The following is a 24,584-nucleotide window of genomic DNA, read 5'->3' on the forward strand; positions in this document are numbered from 1 at the left end:
GACTATGACTATCCAGTTGATTCTGTACTGTTTCTTCGAAAGGCTATCCTTCCTTCATTGAAGTGTTTTTCTACCTTTCCTAAAAATATTTGGACATGTTGTTATGTGTCTGTTTCTAGGTTCTGTATTCTTTTTATTGGTCTATGTGTCTATCCCTCCACCAATAGCACCCTATCTTGATTATTGTAGGTATATAATAAGTCTTTACTGTGTTTGATTTTCAGGGGCTCCCAGTTACCTAGTTTCTCTTCTGGTGTTTGTGCATTGTTAGTTATGGTTTGTATACTATTTATGCCATGTATTAGGGCCCCTAGCATTGTCCCTATTTTTTCTCCTATGATCTTTATTGTATTAGATTTTTATATTTAGGTCTTTGATCCATTTTGAGTTAGTTTTTATGCATGGTGTGAGGTATGGGTCTTGTTCCATTTTTTTGCAGGTAGATACCCAGTTATGCCAGCACCATTAGTCAAAGAGACTGTCTTTTCCCCATTTAACTGACTTTGGGCCTTTGTCGAATATCAGCTGCTCATATGTAGATGGATTTATGTATGGATTCTCAATTCTGTTCCATTTGTCTACGTATCTTGTTGTTGTACCAATACTAGGCCATTCTGACTATTGTGGTGGTATAACAGGTTCTAAAATCAGGTAGAGTGAGGCCTCCCACTTTGTTGTTCTTCTTCAGTAATGCTTTAGTTATCCAGGGCCTCTTCCCTTTCCATATGAAGTTGTTGGTTTTTTTCCTCTATCTAGTTAAAAAATGCTTTTGGAATTTGGACTAGGATTGTGTTGTATCTGTAGATCATTTAGCATAGAATTGACATATTCACAATGTTGGGTCTTCCTATCTATGAGCATGGTATGTTTTTCCACTTATGTAGGTTTCTTTTGGTTTCTCGCAGTAGTGTTTTGTAGCTTTCTTTGTATAGGTCTTTTATATCTCTGATTAGATTTATTCCTAAGTACTTTATCTTCTTGGGGGAATTGTAAATGGTATTGGTTTGGTGATTTCCTTTTCGAAGTTCTCTTTGTTGGTGTAGAGGAATCTTACTGATTTTTGTATGTGAATCCTGTGTCTTGCTACTTTGCTGAAATCTTCTATTAGTTCCATAGATTTCTTGTGGATTATTTGGGATTTTCTGTGTATAAGATCATATCATCTATGAATAGGAATAATTTTACTTTTTCCTTACTAATTTGGCTGCCCTTTCTTTCTTTCTTTTTTTTTTTTTTTTTTTTTGCCTTATTGGTCTAGCTAGGACCTCAAGCACAATGTTGAATAAGAGTGGTGATAAAGGGCACCCTCTTCTGGTTCTCATGGGGAATGCTTTCAGCCTCTCCCCATTTAGGATGATTAGATGCCCTTTATTATGTTGAGGAATTTTTTTCTATTCCTATTTTGCTGAGAGTTTTTAACATGAGTGGGTGTTCAACTTTGTCAAATGCCTTTTCTGCATTAATTGATAAGATCATATGATTCTTTTGTTTTATTTATGTGGTTGATTACATTGATTGACTTTCTAATGTTGAACCATCTCTGCATATCTGGTATGAATCCCACTTGGTGGTTATGTATTATTTTTTTGATGTGCTGTTGAATTCTATTGGCTAGAATTTTGTTGAGAATTTTTATGTCTTTGTTCACGAGGGATATTGGTCTGTAGTTTTCTTTTCTGTGGTATCTTTGCCTGGCTTTGGTATCAGGGTTATGCTGGCTTCACAGAATGAGTTCAGGAGTATTCCCTCTATTTCTGTGCTCTGAAATAGCTTGAGTATTATTGGTTTTAGCGCTTCTCTGAAAGTTTGGTAGAATTCTCCAGTGAAACCATCCAGTCCTGGCCTTTTTTTTTGTTGTTGTTGGGAGTTTTTTTTTTTTTTTTTAATTATTATTACTTCTTCAGTCTCTTCTTTTCTTATGGGTTTGTTTGTTTGCTTTTTCTACCTCAGTTTGTGTTAGTTTAGGTAAGTAGTATGTTTCTAGAAATTTGTCACTTTCCTCTAAAGGTTTTCAAATTTGTTGGACACAATTTTTCATACTATTCTGTTGTGATCCTTTCTATTTCAGTTGGAGCTGTTGTGATATCACCTGTCTCATTTCTTATTCAGGTTATTTGGTTCCTCTTCTGTTTTTCTTTTGTCATTGTGGCCAATATTTTGTTGATCTTTTCAAAGAAACCAACTTTTGGTCTTGTTGTTTCTTTCAATTGTTTTTCTATTCTCTATTTCATTTATTTCTGCTCTAATTTTTATTATTTCCTTTTCTTCTGATGCCTGAGGGCTTCTTTTACTGCTCTATTTCTATTTGTTCGAGTTGTAGGTTTAGTGTTTTGATTTTAGCTCTTTCTTCTTTTTGGATTTTTTTTTTTCTATAAATTGACCTTTAAGCACTGCTGTTGCTGTATCCCAAAGGTTTTGGTAAGATGTGTTTTCTTTATCTTTTGATTCCATGAATTTGTTTATTCCATCCTTGATTTCTTCTGTAACCCAGTAGTTTTTAAGCAAGGTGTTGTTCAGTTTCCATGTATTTGATTTGTTTTCCTTGCTGTTTCTATTGTTGATTTCTACTTTTATAGCATCTTGATCAGAGAAGATGCTTTGCATTATTTCAGTGTTTTGGATTCTGTTAAGGTTTGCTTTATGGTCTAAAGTATCGTCTATTGTGGAGAATGTTCCTGGTGCATTGAAAAAGAATGTATACTGCTGTTGGGTGGAGTGTTCTGTATATGTCTATGAGGTCAAGTTTGTTGATTGTGGGATTTAGATCTTCTGTACCTGTTATGGATTGAATTGTGTTTCCAAGAAAAATGTGTATCAAACTGGCTAGTCCATGATTCCCAGTATGTGTGATTGTCCACCATTTTGTCATCTGATGTGATTTTCCTATGTATTGTAAATCCTACCTCTATGATGTTAATGAGGTGGGATTAGCGGCAGTTACATTAATGAAGCAGGACTTACTCTACAAGATTAGGTTGTGTCTTAAGTCAATCTTTTTTGAGATGTAAAAGACAGAAGCAAGCAGAAACATGGGGACATCGTACCATGAAGAAACAAGAGTCAGGAGAATAGCCTATCCTTTGGACCCAGGGTTCCTGCATTGAGAAGCTCCTCAACCTGCAGAAGATTGATGACAAGGACATTCCCCCAGATATGACAGAGAGAGAAAGCCTTCCCTTGGAGCTGGTACCCTGAATTCGGACTTCTAGCCTCCTAGTGTCCGAATAATTTTCTCTTTGATAAGCCATCCTCTTGTGGTATTTCTGCTATAGCAGCTCTAGATGACTAAGACACCAGTCAAATGTGTGAGTAAGCAGAGGAGAGTACACCACAGATTATCAATGTTTAGGGCCCTCACATGCCTTAATCTGGCCCTGTTTGTCATCCATAATTCTTCCTGGCACCCCTTGCTTCCAGTCCCTATAAAACACATTTTTGGATACTTTTCCAGTATCCTAGTCATCTCTGTATTGGTTTGACAATGTTAAACTGTATCTGAGTCCTATGCTCCCAGAAAGCAGTGATAGTTGAGAAATCCCCTACCTTTTGATGGTGGTGGTATTGTTCCAAGAAAAGGCTAAACTGCAAAGACTACTCTACCTTAGCATATTCTGAGATAAATTCCACCTTCATCCTTCAACATTACTCTCTTGTTTTTTTTTGCCTCTGTAAAACCCAAGGTTCTCTCCTTCGAGATATTCTCATTAGTGAACTTTTTTCCTATTAGAATAACCTGCACGAAATTATATCAATTGTCCAGTGCATTTTGTCTTTCACAGGTTGAATAAAATTTCCCTCACAAAAAATATACACACTATGCTAATGCTAGTTGTCCTCAATTGAGAGTATAATTTTAAGGATTATGACAAGCCAGTAGAAAATCTGTTTTGTATTTTGTTTTTTGGAGGAGGATGAAACAAGGATGGGAGAAAGTCTTTTTTCAGGGGTTTTAATATTGCTTCACATATGGAATTATCTGCTTTGTTTATGCATAGACTTAATTTTGAATCATTATATACTTACTAAACCATCTAGATTTCTCCTTTAGTAATGTAGGCTCAAAAGACGATTTCTCTAAATAAAGAAAAGACAATCATATTTTTCTGTAATGATGAGTTTACATTTAGCCATAGACTGATCCATTCAACAATATTTATTAAATGCCTACTGTGTATAAGACAATATTCCAAACACTGCAGGAAGAAGATAAGACACAAAGCACTGTATTGTATTATAGTGTGTGATATAAGAGAGATTAAAACATCTCTGAGTGTTCAGAGTGGGGAGAGAGGACTTATGAGTAAGAGAGACCAGCAAAGTTTGGAAAACAGGAGAATGCCCTGCTCCAACCTATATTTGAGTAAACTTAAAATGGTTGCAGTGTAGGGTGGTTTGAAGAGTAAAAAGCCTGGAGGCAGGGAGTCAGGGTAGGAGGCTCCAAGACAATGGTTTGTAAGAGAGGAGCTGAAGGTTCAATGTAGGGTGGCGGCAGTGGAGATGGAAACTAGAATGTGAAAAAAATAAGGCATCACAAAGGTAGAAGAAAAAAATGTGGAAAAAATAAGGCATCACAAAGGTAGAAGAAGCAGGCTCTAATAATGATTGGATATTGAGGGATAACAGAGAAGATGCAAAGAAAACTCAGTGTATTTGGTAGAATAGGCCCATATTTACCAAAAATTGGAAAGACGAGAGAAGAGGCAAATGTGGAAAATTTGGTGACTTTGATGAATGCTAAACCTAGATTGGTAAGAACTGTTAAATACAGACTCCTGTCAAAAAGTGTTGACCCAATCATCATAATTCTCTTAATTAGACTGATGAGGCTCTCACCTAATTTTATACCCTAGAGAAGTTAAGCTGCACAAAAATTCTGTCTTCAGAGCCCTAGAATAAATTTGCTGTTAAAGTGAATAGTGAGATAAGAAACCTATGACAGAAAAAGAACGATTACAATTTTAAATAGCTTTCAAGTGCACAGGGGTAAAAACACCCTCTCCTCGTTTCTCTTAGACCATCTGAGACTACATCTCACATACTTTGGACATGTTATCAGGAGGGGCCAGTCCCTAGAGAAGGACCTCTGCCTGGTAAGGTAGAGGGTCAGTGCAAAACAGGAAGACCCTCACCGAAATGAATTGACACAGTGGCTGCAACAATGGGCTCAAGCAGAACGATTTGAGGATGGCACAGGATCAGGCAGTGCTTCGTTTTGTTGTACATAGGGTCACTATGAGTCAGAACTGACTCGACAGCACCTAACAACAACAACAACCTCATCTCCCTTAGACCATCTGAGACTGTCTGGTTTCTAATCCAAGAAATTTGGATTGAGTGCTTCTATAGGCATATACCAGTGTTTGTTATGTGAGAGGAGTGTATCATCCTTCCTTACTTTCACTGTATAAATAAGTCGGGCAGAGGACCAGGGGATAATAGGAAAGTGAGGAAACCCTTGAAGAGAATTCCTGTAGTTTTTCAGTTCTGTAGCTTTTCAGTTCCCTCTTCTGTCCAGGTCCACGGGCACAATATCCGCCTTTTCCATACGTGAAGAAAATTAGGTTTATTTGTATCCACCCATGGAAGCAGCAGTCAAGAAATCCAAAGACGCATTGCATTGGGTGAATCTGCTGCCAAAAGACCTCTTTAAAGTGATGAAAATTAGAGATGTCACCTTGAGGATGAAGGTGTGCCTGACCCAAGCCATGCTGTTTTCAATCCCCTCATATGTATGCAAAACTGAACAATGAATAAGGAAGACCAAGAAGAATTGACACCTTTGAATTGTGGTGTTGGTGAAGAATATTGAATATACCGTGGATTGCCAGAAGAACGAACAAATCTGTCTTGGAAGAAGTACAACTAGAATGCTCCTTAGAGGCAAGGATGGTGAGACTACGCCTCACATACTTCGGACAAGTTGTCAGGAGAAGAACATCATGCTTGGTGAAGTAGAAGGTCAGGGAAAGAGAGGAAGACCCTCAACAAGATGGACTGACATAGTGGCTGCAACAATGAGCTCAAGCACAGCAACAGTTGTGAGGATGGCACAGAACCAGGCAGTGTTTCATTTTTTGTGCATAGGGTCACTTTGAGTCGGAACCAACCCTACGGTACCTAAGAACACCAACAGTGTCAACTTAGCACTTTCTGTCTGTCTGTGAGGATGTAAGTTACCACAATACAAACTAGCCTCTGGAAATTAATTTTAAAAAGGATAAAAAAATAAAAACAAAAAAGTTAATTAAAAATACTCATTAGTGTTTCTATGATAACAATAACAAGAATCACCAACACACTGGTAAGAAAAGATATCTAAATGAACCTGAGGTAGAAAACTTATTTGGGTACACTGAGGAAAATCTGTTTTAAAAAAAAAAAAGACTGGTAAAAACAGCTCATCATTATCCCTGAAATTCAAGACACACTGCTTCAAAAAGTACTGGATAAATAATACCATTTATAATTCATATGAGAAAAATAGGTCCAAATTTGGATTATTTTTCTATTTGAATGTCAGATATAACTGACCTTTAGATTAAATTTTCTGGTGTCAGTTTCCCATTAATATTAAATGGCCAAAACAGCTCTCAGGTAGGCTGTCTCAACTTCTGATGTTAGATGTCTTGAGCTCTTGATTATATGCCAGTTTTTATTTGACCTTCAAATGAAGCACACGTTCAAACAAATATCATTACTAAATTCCGATTTAAAATTGTTTTGCCTTAAATTAACTTTAGTTTGACAGATCTCTGAAAGCAAGTTTAAAAAATAAAAAAGCCCCAATCATTTCTTGATATTAACTCCCATTGTCTTAGTCATCTAGTGCTGCCATAACAGAAATACCATGAGTAGATGGCTTTAACAAAGAGAAGTTTATTTCCTCACAGTAAAGTAGGCTAAAAGTCCAAATTCTGGGTGTCAGCTCCAGAGGAAGGCTTTCTATATCTGTAGGCTCTGGGGGAAGGTCCTTGTCCTAAAACTTCCCCTGGTCAAAGAGCTTCTCAGACTCAGGGACCCTGGGTCCAAAGGATGCGCTCTGCTCCTGGTGCTACTTTCTTGGTGGTAATGAGGTCCCCAACTCTCTGCTTGCTTCTTTCTTTTATACCTCAAGAGACTGCCTCAATCTTGTAGGTTGAGTCCTGCCTCACTAATACAACTGCCACCCATCCTCTCTCATTAACATCATAGAGGCCGGATTTACAACATATAGGAAAGTTATACAATACCAGGAATCATGGCCCAGCTCAGCTGATACACACATTTTTGGGGGGACATAATTCAATCCCTGACACCTGTAATTTCTATCTTTTATCTCCTAGTTATTAAATCCATGTGGTCTTTCTATCCCTAAAAAATTTTTTCTTACAGATTAATATCTTGAATTTAATTTCTGTAAATTATTTGTTTTAAACTTGTCAGATAAATCGAAATTTACTTGCTTCAGTATACCATTTGTATTTAAAATACTGTACCATGTCACTCCTTTTAAATGCATTTCTCTCATAACTAAAGCTGATGTTCTGATGGATGGAGGTGTAATAGAGAATTAGAAAACCCGTGGAAGCAATGAAGTACAGACAAAGAACCTTTGGTTAGCAGCTCATCATTATCCCTGAAATTCTAGACATACTGCTTCAAAAAGTACTGGATAAATAATACTATTTATTTGTTTTCAGAGCTCTGTCAAACTAAAGTTAATTTAAGTCAAAACAATTTTAAATTGGAATTTAGTAATGATATTTGTTTGAAAGTGGGGGTCTGACATCCAACTCTACCACTTTCTACAAGACTGCAGGATTTGAGAGGACCGTTTTGACGTTAGTGCAAGTTTTATATGAGTTAATGACATGACATGATTGCCAAAAGTGCTAGTGTCCTCTTGATCCTCAATAGCCCATAGTATCCAGAGCAAGAGTGATGATAATCTTTGCATTCTCTATATTTCTTTTATCTCTTACGCTCTCAATCTCTAATCTATTAACAATATCTGTCTATCATACATACATAGAACATTTGCGTGTATTATTATGTAAGTGTAATATGCACACATACGTAATAATAGACATGAATGTGCTTTCTCTCACTCTCTAAATGGGGCCGTTCTACTGTGTCCTACAGGGTTGCTATGAGTCAGAATCGACTTGACAGCAATGGGTTTGGTTTTGTATATATATGTGTATATATGTATATATATGCACATGCACACATGCAAAACATAAATACACGCATGTTACATATATGCATATGTCCTTTCCCTCTAAAATTAAATATATATATGTATATAAATGGCTACAATAAAAAGCCAGAACTATTTTAAAAATAACTACCATCAATTTTCATCATAGTAAATAAATGACTCCAATGAAATAGGCATGAAATTTCTCTCAAAGTACACTGTGAAATCTAGCATGAATTAAGAAGAATTTTGAAACATGATATAACCCTGGACTATAAACAATGAGCTAATTCTCCAACTTTTAAAAATTAAAATAAATTCTTGCATAATCCCTCTCAAGTGGCACTGCTGCTTTTAGAGACTCGAAAAGAAAAATCACAACTATTTATAATTTTTTGCTGTAGTTTTGATGAAATCTTATGTTTAATGTCTCCTATAGACTGTCCCACATAACATGACACTTTGTCCTTCAAACAACAGGTTTACGTACTCTAGGACTTAAAATAAGAAATTTCCCTTAGTTTAGAACATCTTCCTGCAAGGTCAGAAATATAGCAATGCTGGAAAGAAGAGAAGAAAACACAGCATGTTTCTCAGGTTTGCAGAAGCTGTCTAATGTTGTGATTTAGCCAATATACTTGGGGCTGTCTGAGTCATGCCAAGTTTCCCGGAAATACTTAAAACCGAGTAATGATATTTAATATTTTATTTTACAAAGAAATAATCTCGTCATCAATATTTATGTATGTGTTTATCTAGGCAGGCATTTATTGTTTTATTGAGGCCCACTTATTGTCTTTTACAACTACAATCCTCATGTATTACCATTTTCACTTTCCATTCTAATTATTGGGATACACCTTCCTCCTTCCCAATAATAGTCCAGGTGCATTTTTTTCCCTACAGTTAGGAATAAGAAGCACCCAGACAATTGTTTTTTACTTGTTAGCAATATCTTAGGCCTAATTCCCACCCACCCCCCAAAAAACAACATACCAGGCCTCAATTTTGGGCATCTGTGCACATGTATATGTGTATGAGTGTATATGCAAGGGTAGACATGAGTCTAGTGGGCTATATTTGAAAAGTGCCTCATTTGGGCCGTTTATTGCTTGCTGATTGACTTACATTCATCAGAGGCACCAAGGTATTAATGAAGTTGACCACTTACACATCCATTCTGAAGAGTAAGTGGTTAGTTGCAAACAGAATGACTAATGGATTGAACAGCTACAATAAAAACGTGGGAAATTAGCTCCCCTTCTGTCTCTGCAATAGCTTCTCTATGACTTTGGGCAACTCATTTACTTCTGTTAAGGGTGATTTAAAAAAATTGGAAATGGAAAGTGGTGATAATTGCACAACATCACAAATGTAATTGATGTCCATGAATTGTACATGTAAAAAAGCTTGAAATGAAAAAAGTCTTTTTATATATTTTTACCACCATAAAAACTATGTAAGCATTTAATAATAATAGTAATACAACAAGTGATAGATTTCAGATATGCTGTATAGAATATTCAAGGAAAATAACTGGGAAAACTGTTTGGAAACATAAAGCAGCTCCAAAATACTTCTAATGGAAAGCCTGAGCCTTTAAATGGACCTAACCATCACCACAGGTAGTTTCTCATAGCACCTTCGTTTTAGCCTTTCCTGATGAATGCTATAAATGCCATTTAAGTGACGGTTAATTTCAATTTATAAATATATACCCCTTTAGTTTATAAAAATATTTTTTTTATTTAGAGGGTTTAGTTTATAACCACCTGCAGCTTTATAAGAACTAAATTAGTGCATCTTCTCAGAAACATCATGAACAAGAAGGAATAAATAATAATGACACTTAGAATAGTAATATGGCTTTTTAATTTTTCTCAAAGTAATTTCGCATGTAAGATTTCATTTTGGGTACAAAAAACCCCAGAGAAAGGTAGGACTGGTATTTTTTCTGGGTAGTACGGTAGATTAAATATTCTGAAGAGCATTCTTTACACTTCAAACATACGCCTTGGAAGAAATACACTTTTTAATGCATTGATGGAATCACAGGAAGTAAGAGGACTGTCCAAGGTCTCAAACCAGCGAACAGCAAAACCAACAATGAAGGAGCTCTATATAAGGTGGGTTGTTGTGAGCAGTAGCAGGAAAGCAACGGTGGTAGCAAATACCAATACCAGTGCTAACGTATGGAGATTGAGTTACGTGCACATTATAGAGTGGGGATGTTGATTCAACAGACATATTTGAAGTTGACCTCAGGTCGGTAGCACCTTCTAGGCTCCCAGAAAAATCAAACACAAATCATTCGTGGATGAAAAGCATTTCCAATTTTAGTTCTCAGGATTTCTAAAAAGTCAGAACAACCGAATATGGGCTAAAAATCAAACATCGCCAAATGTACAAGGAAATAAACAACCATGAGTATGAGTCAGCAAAGACAGCAAACAATAGTTAAGTAATTCCCTCTGCTAGAACGCTGTTTTACCTCCACTTCATCTGTATTCTTTTCTTGGTTTGGTTAACTTTCACTCATCTTTTAGGGCTTGATCTAAGTGTCATTTCCTTAGGTAGGCATTCTATAGTCCCTAAACGAGGTTAGTTCTACTGTTGTTATCCTATAGTCTATGTCATGTAAGCACTCAAGAAATATTTTCTAGTTACTCACATTCTGCATTATTAATTTACAAAACAGTGGTGGCTTGAGCCCTAGTCTCCCTCAAAATTGTTGCTGGGATTTGAGGGAGAGACCTAATGGATGGGACTCTCAGATTTAACTAGAGAAATTCAGGTTATATCATTTTCATATATGCTATTGAATATAAGATTTCATTTGGAAAAGTGCTCCATTGTTTTAATAGTTTGAAAACCATCACCAAGAAAACTATTCATTCAATGAACACTGAACAGTTATTTTGCCTCGGAAGGTATTCCAGGCATTGGAGATATAATAGCTAATGAGATAAACAAAGTCTCCATCTTCAGGGAGCTTACATTATTGAGACCAAAAAACCAAACCCATTGCCATCAAGTCAGTTCTGACTCATAGTGACCCTATAGAGCAGAGTAGAACTGCCCCATAGAGTTTCCAAGGAATGGCTGGTGGATTCGAACTGTCAACATTTTCATTAGTAGCCAAGCTCTTAACTCCTGTGCCACAAGGGAGTGCCTCAAATTATCTATTATGTATGTTAAATCATTTCTGTAATGTTGATAGCTCTCCAAAAATTTTAGCTGGAAGAGATCTTAGAAGTTATTCCCAATCTCTTCCTTTTAAACATGAGGAAATGGAGGTCACAAGAGGAAAGTACTTGTTTAAGATCAAAGTCAATACATAACAGAGCTGAAATTAGAATGTAGGCCAGATTCTCAGTCCAAAATGCTCCAATAATAATAATAAAAAAAGTTGCCATTAAGTCGATTTCGACTCATAATACTCTGCCTATAATCAGTACCTCCCTATGGTATCATTGTATAGTTTATTATTATTATTTCAAATGGCTCTAACAGAGAATTCATAAGTCAACAAAGAGATTCAAATCCTCTAAAGATTAAGGACCATGTAATTTCAGTATGCCTGTACTAGTAAAAAAAAAAAATTTTTTTTTTTTATACTAGTGGCAGGAATACAGCTAGTGGCAGGAATACAGCTAACACATTATCTTGCTGTAATGGATAATTAATAAAAATCTGAGGTGCTCAGGAAGCTGATAGGTAAAGGGGCCTTTTATGACTCACTCTATCCTAGATTTTCTTAAAAGGGAGGAAGTCTGTTTTGACCAAAAATATGTAGCCAGGAATGTGAATAAATTTAGAATAATGTTTTCTGTCACAACAAACACTCAAATGTTTTGTTTGGTGTGGTTTTATTGATTTATTTTTCTTGCATCACCACAGCATTTGGTTTATCAGCTGGATTTCCAAAGGAGTTACAGGGACGCTAGTAAGGTTTTTACTAGCAGTTTCCATAAACTTCTTTAATATGAAAGTGTATTAATTTGCCTATCCTCCTAAGCATAAATGTTTAATTAAAGTACAGACAGGCACAAAACAGATTTTTTTTTAACCACAACTTAATTAACTGGACTGTGTGGTGTGTTATAGTCAGAAACAAAACAAAAAGGTGGAAAATATTTAATCAATTAAAAATACTGGGAAGCAATTTTAATTACTCTGATCACTACTTTAGCAATAAATTACCTAAGAGAAATGGAATCAAGTTCCACACAAAGACCAGTAAGTAAACATGATATCTGTATAATGTCCAAATTGCCACACTAAAATTTTCAAGTCTATTTGATGGACCATTCTCCCATCCTGCAAATGTATCCATCACACCGTATTGCACTCTCACGAATGCACATTCTTTCAGATGTTTTAGAAAATGTGTTGGTCAAAATCAAGGACTCTGCAGAGATACAGCCTTGGTTTGAAAACTGGTTCTATCGCTTATTATTTGTGTATTCTCAGGCAAGTTATGTTTATCTCTCCTTGTCTCACTTTTCTCAACTCTAAAGTACAGGTGATAAAAATAGTACCTACCTTATAAGGTTTCTAAGATGATTAAATAAGCATATATATATATATATAAAACAGAACAAAACAAAAACCCAGTGCCATCGACTCGATTCCGACTCACAGCGACCCTATAGGACAGAGTAGAACTGCCCGATAGAGTTTCCAAGGAACGCCTGGCGGATTCGAACTGCCGACCTCTTGGTTAGCAGCCATAGCACTTAACCACTAGCCACCAGGGCGCTATATATACATATATATATAGCACTCAAGTGTTTGGCCCATAGAAAGAATAAGTGCTGTTATTCTTGTTTAAGAACATGAAGTAATTTTTTTGAGGAAGATACTGAACAATTGTTCCCTAGTTCCATGGAGAATGGAAAACCAGTAAATGGTTTTAAATAAGGAAAAAAGGTGTTTTCAGTTGGTTCATAACGTAAGAAAGGGTTCTTTCCATCAATTTAACAAAACTTTAGGAAGCAAGAAGGCTCTGTTCTTGATGAAGATAACAAATTACCACCTATTGTGAATGGTTTAGCTCTGTGTTACCCAGTACGTTAGCTAACCACATGGGGCTATTTAGCACTTGAAATGTGGCTAGTATGGGCTGAGATATGCTGTATCTGTAAAATATACACTGGATTTTGGAGATTTAATATTAAAAAAGAGGCAAAATATTGTAATAATATATTTATATAAATTATGGGATGGAATGAGAGTATTTTGACTATGTTGTGTAAAATAGATTGTTAAAATTAATCACACCTATTTCTTTTTACTTTTGTGCTGTGGCTGCTAGAAAATTTGAAATTACATGTGGGGTTCATACTGTATTTCTATTGGACAGTGCTGATTTAGTCCCTTGCTACTTCAGGCATCACCAGAGAGTTTGTTAGAAATGAAGAATCTCAGGTTCTACCCCAGAATTACTGAATCAGTTCCCCCCATTGTTTAACAAGATCTTCAGGTGATTCCTATGCACATTAAAGTTTGAGAAGCACTGGTTTCATTGGCTTAAAGACACATATTAGCTATAATGATATCTTAGGTTCTAGTCTTGGAAAGGAGTCCTTGGATGGCGTAAACAGTTAAGTGCTCAACTACTAACCTAAAAGTTGGTGCTTTGAACTTACCCAGAGGCTCCTCAGATGAAAGGACTGGTGATCTGCTTCTGAAAGCAGTCTTGGAAACTCTATGGAACAGTTCCCCTCTAGGGTAGCCTTCCATGCTTTGGTTTAAAAGGCAGGTCTCTATAAGTTGTTTAGGATTTATATGTTCCACTCCCATCACCTATACCCAAAATGCCATATTTTAAAAAGAAACATGCAGATATGGAGTTCTGCATGTTTGGGTAGAACTGGGTAGAAACAGTTCTACTCATGGAGTCACCATGAGTCAGACTCGATGACAACTGGCAGTCCTAGAAACGTACGTATGATTCAATGACCAATGTGTATCTTCTATTAAAAAAAAAATCCCAAATCTGTTGCCATCGAGTCAATTCCAACTCATAGTGACCCTATAGGACAAGGTAGAACTGCCCTATAGGGTTTCCAAGGAGCAGCTGGTGGATTTGAACTGCTGAACTTTAGGTTAGCAGCCAAACTCTTAACCATTGTGCCCCCACGGCTCTAAAGACCTGGCAATCTGCTCCCGTAAAGATTGTTGTTAGATGCCACTGAGTAGAATCCAACTCATAGCGACCCTATAGCTTCTTCTATAGGATAATCTAATTAGAAAACAGGTGACCTAAGTTTTGTATTTTTAACCTTTTTTCTTTAGTTCTAATTTGTGATTTCTCCATACTTGAGGCAGAAGCTGGGTGGGTATTCAATAACAATATGCCACTGTTTACCTAAGAGGGCTTTGTTAATGAACAAGGGAGACGGGGATCTTTCAGGAAAGTTGACTTTCTGTCAGTAAATGAAGAGCATAAATTATTACATGCATTGTTATGAGAGAAAACGGCTGAAGCCATTCGAGTTCCTGTAAGAGCCAATTACATTTGAAAAATCTAATATATTTTCTTCCCGTGTAAAATAAGAGCGAAACATCTGATTACAGATTCTTCCACAGTAGGTGTACTAACAGCCTAGGTTGATTTGATATAATCAAGAAAAATGCTTATTGAGATAGGAATTTTACTTCGGAATTGAAAATGCGAGAAATTCAGTCAGAAAGTCAGGGAGTTTCAATGAGATACGTGGAAAAGAGAAAATGGAAGGCTAGATATACACCCAACATCAAAGTTTTAGGAAGAATGATATGTGAGGATTTTTTTATTAAAATGAATGTTGAATTAGGGAATGTGAAGGCCGAAAGGAAGGTGGAAGAACATTTTTTGGTGAGTTATATATTTGACAGTCTAAGTAATGTGCTACCCAACTAAAAATACCTGGGAAGAGAGCAAGCTTGGCTGGAGATACCAGGTATTTCGGCAAGTACTGGAGGCAATTAATAGCATCAAATTTAGCAAAGAGAAAGGATATTGATAAAGAAAAGAGAGATTACTGTAATACCATCCAAACTCTGTGATATAATTAGAGGCTGCCAATTTCCTTTTGGTCTGCCATAATATCTTGGCTCTCAAAACTAAACTTTATTATAGAATTAATTTTTGATAAAAATAGCCATTAAGGCCATGAATACTGTATGATTAATGTACCATATGATTGCATGAACTGTATCATTGCCAGAGTAAATGTATCATGTAATTGCATGAATAAATGTAAAATTATGTGATTAAATATGAGTTTCTGCTCATTGTAACTGAATTTTATGTGGAAAAATGAGTCAGCACATGCCACAACTTTTCAATTGGGGTCGTCGCATGCTACAAAGCTCATCAGTCCTCTCATATTTCTAATCAATTCATTTCCTTATTTACCTCATCCCATGGCTAGGGTTGCCAGATTTAGCAAATAAAAATACATGACACAGAATTAAATTGGAATTTCAGATAAAGACAATGGATACTTTTTCTTAGTGTTAGTATGTCATTGTGTTGTTGTTGTTAGGTGCCATCGAGTTGGTTCCGACTCATAGCGACCCTATGCACAACAGAATGAAACACTGCCTGGTCCTGAGCCCTCCTTACAATCGTTGTTATGCTTGAGCTCATTGTTGCAGCCACTGTGTCAATCTACCTCGTTCAGGGTCTTCCTCTTTTCCACTGACCCTGTACTCTGCCAAGCATGATGTCCTTCTCCAGGGACTGATCCCCCCTGACAACATGTCCAAAGTATGTAAGACGCAGTCTCGCCATCCTTAGCTCTAAGGAGCATTCTGGTTGTACTTCTTCTAAGACAGATTTGTTCGTTCTTTTGGCAGTCTGTAGTATATTCAATATTCTTCGTCAACACCACAATTCGAAGTCGTCAATTCTTCTTCGGTCTTCCTTATTCATTGTCCAGCTTTCACATGCATATGATGCAATTGAAAATACCATGGCTTGGGTCAGGCACACCTTAGTCCTCAAGGTGACATCTTTGCTCTTCAACACTTTGAAGAGGTCCTTTGCAGCAGATTTACCCAATGCAATGCATCTTCTGATTCCTTGACTGCTGCTTCCATGGCTGTTGATTGTGGATCCAAGTAAAATGAAATCCTTGACAACTTCAATCTTTCTCCGTTTATTATGATGTTGCTCATTGTTCTAGTTGTGAGGATTTTTGTTTTCTTTATGTTGAAGTGCAATCCATACTGAAGGCTGTTGTCTTTGACCTTCATTAGTAAGTGCTTCAAGTCCTTTTAACTTTCAGCAAGCAAGGTTGTGTTATCTACATAATGCAGGTTGTTAATGAATCTTCCTTCAATCCTGATGTCCCATTCTTCTTCATATAGTCTAGCTTCTCGGATTATGTGCTCCGCATACAGATTAAATAAGTATGGTGAAAGAATACAACCCTGATGCACACTGTTCCTGACTTTAAACCAATCAGTATCCCCTTGTTCTGTCCAAACAACTGCCTCTTGATCTATGTAAAGGTTCCTCATGAGCACAATTAAGTGTTCTGGAATTCCCATTCTTTGCAATGTTATCCATAGTTTGTTATGATCCACATAGTCAAATGCCTTTGCATAGTCAATAAAACGCAGGTAAACATCCTTCTAGTATTCTCTGCTTTCAGCCAGGATCCATCTGACATCAGCCATGTTATCCCTGGTTCCACGTCCTCTTCTGAAACCGGCCTGAATTTCTGGCAGTTCCCTGTCGATATATTGCTGCAGCTGTTTTGGAATGATTGTCAGCAAAACTTCATCTGCATGTGATATTAATGATATTGTTCTATAATTTCCACATTCGGTTGAATCACCTTTCTTGAGAATAGCCATAAATATAGATCTCTTCCAGTCAGTTGGCCAGGAAGCTGTCTTCCATATTTCTTGGCATAGACGAGTGAGCACCTCCAGCACTGCATCTGTTTGTTGAAGCATCTCAATTGATATTCCATCAATTCCTGGAGCCTTGTTTTTCGCCAGTGCCTTCAGAGCAGCTTGGACTTCTTCCTTCAGTTCCATTGGTTCCTGATCATATGCCACCGCTTGAAATGTTTGAACATCGACTAATTCTTTTTGGTATAATGACTCTCTACTCCTTCCACCTTCTTTTGATGCTTCCTGCGTCTTTTAATATTTTCCCCATGGAACCCTTCATTATAGCAACTCAAGGCTTGAATTTTTTCTTCAGTTCTTTCAGCTTGAGAAACACCTAGCGTGTTCTTCCCTTTTAGTTTTCCCTCCCCAGCTCCTTGCACATGTCATTATAATACTTTGTCTTCTAGAGACGCCCTTTGAAATCTTCAGTTCTTTTACTTCATGAATTCTTTTGCTTTAGCTGCTTGATTCTCAAGAGCAAGTTTCAGAGTCTCCTCTGACATCCATCTTGGTTTTTTCTTTCTTTCCTGTCTTTTCAGTGACACTGGTGGCATAGTGGTTAAGTGCTACAGCTGCTAACCAAGAGGTTGGCAGTTTGAATCCACCAGGAGCTCCTTGGAAACTCTATTGGGCAGTTCTACTCTGTCCTATAGGGTCGCTATGAGTTGGAATCGACTTGACAGTAGTGGAGTATGCTGTATGCAATAATATTTTTTGTTTATCTGAAATTCAAATTTAGCTGGGTGTCCTGTGTTTTATGTGGCAACCTTACCTTAGCCCTGCCCTTTTGCTTTGAGGGTTCTTTTTTTTTTAATTGTACCTGCCTTCTCCAAATCACCCTTTCCTCATCATACCCCAAACATGAAACGCTGAATTCACCTATTGTTTAACAATCAAATTTTTTCTGAAATAGGCACATGAAATAAAGATGTTATCAGAGCTTTATCCTCACTAACAACATGTAACTCTGTATCTGCATGTTTCTTTTCAAAATATGGCATTCTGGGTATAGGTGATGAGACTGGAGCATATAAATCCTCAACAAACTATAGAGATCTACCTTTTAAACCAAAAACTGGAAGACGTTTTAGTAAATCAATCTCGGCCTCTCCTTTTCTTCCTTTCTTCAACTTGTATTTTTAAAGTCCTGTAAGACTTATATAACAGTCCACTAAAAATTCAGTCCAAAGGTCGTGAGCATTTGCCGTTTTCCCTTATTTGTTCCTGTTGGAACTCAACTGCTTTTATTTTTTTTAATCTTTTCCCTTCTTCTGTCCCACCAATGCATTTTCCCTAGATCTCCCTCTCTCTCTCCTGTGTCTGTCGCTCACCCACTCACTAATTTTAGTTTCTGCCCTGTAAAGGACCCTATTGTCAGAGGACAGTTCTTTCATAGTTTCTCTTTGACTAAATCAGGCTGGACTATTTTTTGTTGCAAAAGAAAGAATAGATTTTAGAATGTTTTCTTTGCCATGGACTGACATTTAAAAGTTCCTGTTATCTATCTAGAGGCTTGTTAAAAATAAGGGGTGGGGGAGATGTTATCATTTTGTTTCTTGCATTGAACTTGTTCTATCAAAGGATCCTGTGGTTTTTAAGAATCTTTGTCGCTTCCTTTGTCTCTTCCTGTTTCTCACACTGCTGTGCTTTTTCTGCCAGGGCCCTTTAATGTCCTTGGCGATAACCAATTTAACACTAGCAATGAAACGGACATAAAAAAAAAAAATCAATAGCCTTTTTTTTTTTTTAAAGATTAAGTTGAGCCCTTACTATCTGCCACTAAAATGGGTTCTTTTTACTCTATGTTCTGGCTTTAGAGATTTCTTTGCTAAAGAACCATAATGATTGAAGTCATAAGCAAATATGTGCATAGCAGAAAATTCCTGTGGAAAAGATGTGCCAAGATAAAAAAAATAAATCTAAACTATATGTATATGTATCAAGATATCTAAGAAAACATGTTTTGTCACCCAATCCACTGTACAAATGTTTTAAATGTTTGGGTCATGTTCTCTATCATTCTTGAAATGTTATATACTGCCTAATCATTACCCTACGCATGCCCGATACTCACTCATTGAAGGTTTTGTTACATATCTCAGTTTTCCTCTCCATCTCAAGTTTCAGCACCATCCTGGATGACTTTAATATCCATGTGTTTGATCATGGCTTTTGATTTCCTTGATTCCCTCATCCAGTTTTTTTTTTATCCGAATCACAGTTTTAATCTGTAAATACAACATAATGTAAATAAAAGATGCCTCTCATAGCTATTTTCACCTATCAGTTTCCAAATTGTATGTCCTTTCTATTAGTCATCCATCTTTTCTTGCCTCATTATTGCTATAATTCTTTCAACTTCCTTTCCCCTCACCAAAATCTTCTTTGTAAACTCTTCCAATGTGCCCTAGGTCATTTTTTATATATAATGAGGAACTGCCCTTATAGCCTCAACCACTCTTCTGAACACTTTCTCTGCCTTTTGTGTGTGTGTGTGTGTGAACTGCAGACAGACTTTCCTCTGAGAACATCATTTCCCCCTGTAGCCTCTCAAGTGGAGATTGTTTCATTTTTTTCTCCTCTATTCTATGTATCTCAGACTTTATCAGTGGCTTTCATCTCCTTATCACTCCGCAGTGCTGCTTTCCAGACTGTTAATTCCTTGAACTCTTAGAAAGGACAAACAAATTTGCTCCTTTAAAGTCCCTACTATTTCATTATGCTTTCTCTTCCTCAGATACTAATATCCTGATCATTACCATCGTTCAGTGGAAACTTTGTAAGAATACTCACTCTTCTTTGCAAGCCCAAGCCTCTTCAATAATATTGGTGACTTCAAAATCTTTACAAATACTATCTCAACATGATGGTCTCCCAGCTGCTTGATCACTTCATCTTCAGTGACTTCCTATAGACCCCTCAGCCAACCACTATCATCATCACATATTGGACCTTGCCAATATCATTAAATGTGCCTCTTACAATGTCAATCAAACACTCCTGTCTAAAATCTCCTGTCCTTCCAGCTTGTTTTTTCTACTTCTCCATGTAAAATATTATTCTTCAATGCTTTTGGGGTGTCCAGCCTTTTGACCTTTATAATTTCTTCCAAATCACATCCTAACCTTTATTTACTTTACCATCTAGTTTAGATTCTATGACCTGTCATTTCAATACCATTCTAGCTAACGAACTAGTCACCCTTGCCTCTCTACCTTTTAGGAGCTCTTTTCTGGCAAAATATCAACTCTGAATAGACCCAAGGATGCCCTTCTTCTGTGCCTTCACCCTATTATACTCTGGACATTGCCGAAGAAATTCATGGAACACAGCATGTTTTTACACCTAAATTCATCAATGACAGCTTTAAATTGCACATTTAAAACATCTAGTAATCTAGCAGAGAGTCAGTGAAAAAGAGGAAGACCCTCAACGAGATGGATTGACACAGTGGTTGCAACAATGGGCTCAAGCATAACAATGATCATGAGGATGGTGTAGGACAGGGCAGTGTTTTACTCTGTTGTACATGGGGTCGCTGTGAGTTGAAAGCTACTCGACAGCACCTGACAACAATAATCCTATTATTTGCCCCTACACAAAACACTCTCTGACACACTGCAGTATTTATTTCAAACTTTTATTACTCTACTCAAACTTCTATTCTTCAACCTCAACACTTTTCCTCTCATCAGACGACTGTGTCCAGGAATTCAAAGGGAACGTAGAAGGCATCAGACAGGAAATCTCTACCAAATATAACAAACTGTACATCTGCCTCCATTCCCTCTTCCTTTTTCTTTTACAATAGAGGAGGTGGTATCCATGCTGCATCTAAAACTATCCCTCCTCCCATGTTTTGGATCCAACCCCTCCACCCTAACCTTTTCAGGAAGCTTACACTAGCCAATATCCTCCTTCTTTCTCTTGAACAACCCACCACTCCCTTCTTACTGATATTAAAGTGTGTTGTAACCACTTCCATTAAAGTAAAATCCAAACCAGTAAATCTCCATTGATTCCACATTTACTCTTTAGCTACAGTCCTACCTTCCTTTCTTCATGGACATTTCTTATTAGTTTACCGTCATTGCCTCCATTTTCTGCCTTCTTATTCAAGCCACAAACCATTACAATCTAGCTTCCATCTCCTTTCCTCCAGTCAAAAATTATTTCTAATATCACCAAATTATTTCTAATGTCATGATGCCCAGTGAAAAGTTTTTGGTCCTCATCTTACTTAGCCTCTTAGCATTTAATAATGCTGATTACCCCCTCCTTTTAAAAACATAATCTATTTTTGTGGTAATAAATTATCAGAAGCAAAATAGGCTTGACAATCTAAAGAGAGATTAATTGCCAAGTTGAGTTGATGCTGGTATATTTGGCCCCACTTTTGATCCCTTCTATTTTTAAAGCTTTATTTGCCAAGCAGATTACCTTAATAGCCACAACAATAATAATCACTAGCATTTGTTGAGTGCTTACAGTAAGCCAGACACTGTGTCAAGAGGTATATATATATATATATATATATATAAATATATATAATATATATATATATATAATCACATGAGATCCTCCCCATAATGCTAGGAGTTGGTTATTGTCATTATTCCATGTGACAGATTAATAGTGGTTCATAGTAATTACATGACTCAGTCAAGGTTAAAAAAAAATAAAAAAACAAAAAAACCTTTGCTGTCAAGTTGATTCCCACTCATAGCAACCCTATAGGACAGAGTAGAACTTCCCCAAAGGGTTTCCAAGGGTTCAAACTGATGATCTTTCTGTTAGCAGTAGAACTCTTTGACCACTACACCACCAGGGCTCTCAATCAAGGTTAGACAACTAAAAATATAGCCATCTGGATTCAAAACCAAGTCTGGAAAACTTCAAAGCCCATGAGTTTCCATTAAACTAGGTTGCATCTCCTCACCACTGTATCCCACATGTGTGCCTATGTTGTTTTGTCTGCAGTAGGCATTGCTTAAACTCCTTGAATAAACAGGAACAGACTGGGAGAAGAGTAAGATTGATTATTTCTTAGCAGCATCAGATAAGCAGATGAAATTTGAACTGGCAATAAGTGGTAGGCTATCTTCATAGGAGATAGCATACATTCATTCACACACAATACCCAGTTCTTTGCTTTGTTTTTGAAAATATTCAAGTTAGCCTTGTTCTCCTGCATCAGCTCCAAATAAAATTAGGCATACAGAGACTGTGATAAGATCATTCTATTGTGTCAATTTGAGATAGTTCCTTATTTTTTCATAGTACTCTTAATTGTATTTTTATTAAGCTACACTTGTGGAAGTGTAGACATTTTGTTACCTGTTGATTTTGTCAACCTTTCCTAAAATAACCATTTGTGTATTGACAGAGTCAAAACGTCCTAAGAGCAAACACCTGAAAGAAAAAAGGTTAACCAAGAAAATACTTCATTCAAGCATTTTCAAGAAATAGCTTGGCAACTCTTTACAGACAGTCCACAATCTTGGGAAATAATCACTTAGGATAGAATAAAGTCCCCAGTGCCCACTTCTCCAGTTAAGTGCATGTGTCAAACATAAAGGCTACTCTGATCATTTTGACTGGGCTGCTCAAATGAAAATCAATTCAAAGGAAATAAAATTGGTGAACCACGTTACTCAGTTTTATGGATGCAATCACATTTTCTGTTTACCCTTCAAACAGTTTGTTGGGATACGGGCAGGGCACAAGCTCACTTATGAAGTTCCACAACTGTTGAAGTTGCAGCACCCTGTGTACTTGATTTCACAGCCTCTCTTCCAAAAAAGTACAGTTTATTGCACAGATCACTGTCAATATTATATCTGTTCCATGAATCAGTTAGGGGACATATTCATAAAACCTTTAGAGAGCTAGAGTAACTTTACTAATTTAAAACACCGAGCTGCACAATATCTTTTCTAATCTATTTTCCCTTGTGAAGTTGATTTTGGTAAATTTTGAGACAACTCTTAAGATATCTGAAAGGACTTTGATTGTCACACATGTGGGATCAGGAAACACAGTTAAAAAAAGTTTCACTTTTGCTGAGTCATAAATATTTCTTATACTTCACTCTAGTTTATCATGTGTAAATCACCCTAACTGGGAATTACATTTCCCAAGTTTTAGACTAGCAGTGCTTACTACAATGAATAGTAGAAATTATCAAAGTTAGATAATGATAAAAATATATTCATTCGTTCATTTAACAAGTACCTGTTATGTATTATGGAAAACTAGATAAGATCCCTGCACTCATAGAACTTACAGAGTACCAGGAAATAGAATTATTTGAATTCAGTTGTGATAAGGGCAGGAGAATTGCAGTGTGATAAAAAAAAATTGGAGGTATAATAATTACAATAAAAATACTATCAATACTGAAATTGGACTGTCCCAGGATGTATATGCTTTCTGGCTTTAAAGCCTGTGAAGGCCTTGAGATGGGCAATCAATCTCACGTGTATGGGGGTGCATTTCTCAGTAAGCTTGCTTTTGGCTTGGACTAGGATTGTCAGAAAATTAAAGCAATGGCCATGGAAGCAAGTGGGAAGTAGGAAAGCTTCTATGTTTTAAACCCGTGTACCCATTCTTCTCCCTTTCTAGGAAGCATTCAGGACAAGTAATAATTAATTGGTAATTATCTATAAAGTATAAATTCAATATCAGTACACATGTACAAATAAAAACTCCAATGCACATATTATGATTGAGATAGTAAGAACAGAGCCATGGCATTACTGGCAGAAAGTGAATAAAATATTTTTTCATGTAAGCATAAACAAGAAGGTCCATTTTGTGAATCATATAAAGCTGTACATTTTTGTTGTTGTTAACAGAACTCAGACTATGGTTTAATAAGTTGGCTTCAGTGCCTTACCTCATGTTTCTAAGGACATAAATCAGCATAAGTACTGGTGTTACCTCACTATCACCATATATAATCCATGTTTTCTTCAGTGAATGTTTGCAAGCTCACCAGCCACTGTGACATTTTGCTTCATATCCCTTTCCCTTCACTCTCTCATTAGATACAGTGTCATGACACCAGTTAATTAGTTCCTGGCTTTTGACTAAGTATTTTGAGTTAGTATTTAGCAGTTTCTACCATTTCTGCCATAATGGCTAGTTTATTTAAAATGACAATACTCTATGTGACTTTTTTTTTTATATCAAATGGTAATAGGTATTCTTCTTAATGTGGAGAAAATGCCTTTTCTGGAAAATGGAACTAGGATTTTATTTTCTCACTACATAAAATGCTAAAAATATCCTAAGTTTCTTGAAATTTAACTCTGTTCCAACTGGACTTTATTTTATATTAATTTTTTGTTCCAGTGCAAAGCAATATTTTATAAAATATATTCTATTTAAGATATTCTCATATAACTAGTAAAGTCATTAAAGGACTGAATTGAACTCTTCTCTAGAGTGAAGATTTGTTGTGTAAAATTAATAGCTTGAGATACTTATCCGGAGATATACTTACATT

The 24,584-nt window shown here is 36.5% G+C and overlaps 1 pseudogene; it reads right to left on the bottom strand.

Moving 5' to 3' along the window:
• The window catches only part of LOC126068668 (cytochrome c oxidase subunit 7B, mitochondrial-like), a 118,754-nt pseudogene extending 94,777 nt beyond the window's left edge, over positions 1-23,977 (bottom strand).
• Between the last annotated feature and the right edge of the window lie 607 nt (positions 23,978-24,584).

Source organism: Elephas maximus, chromosome X (genome assembly GCF_024166365.1).
Source record: "Elephas maximus indicus isolate mEleMax1 chromosome X, mEleMax1 primary haplotype, whole genome shotgun sequence".
Lineage (NCBI taxonomy): Eukaryota > Metazoa > Chordata > Mammalia > Proboscidea > Elephantidae > Elephas > Elephas maximus.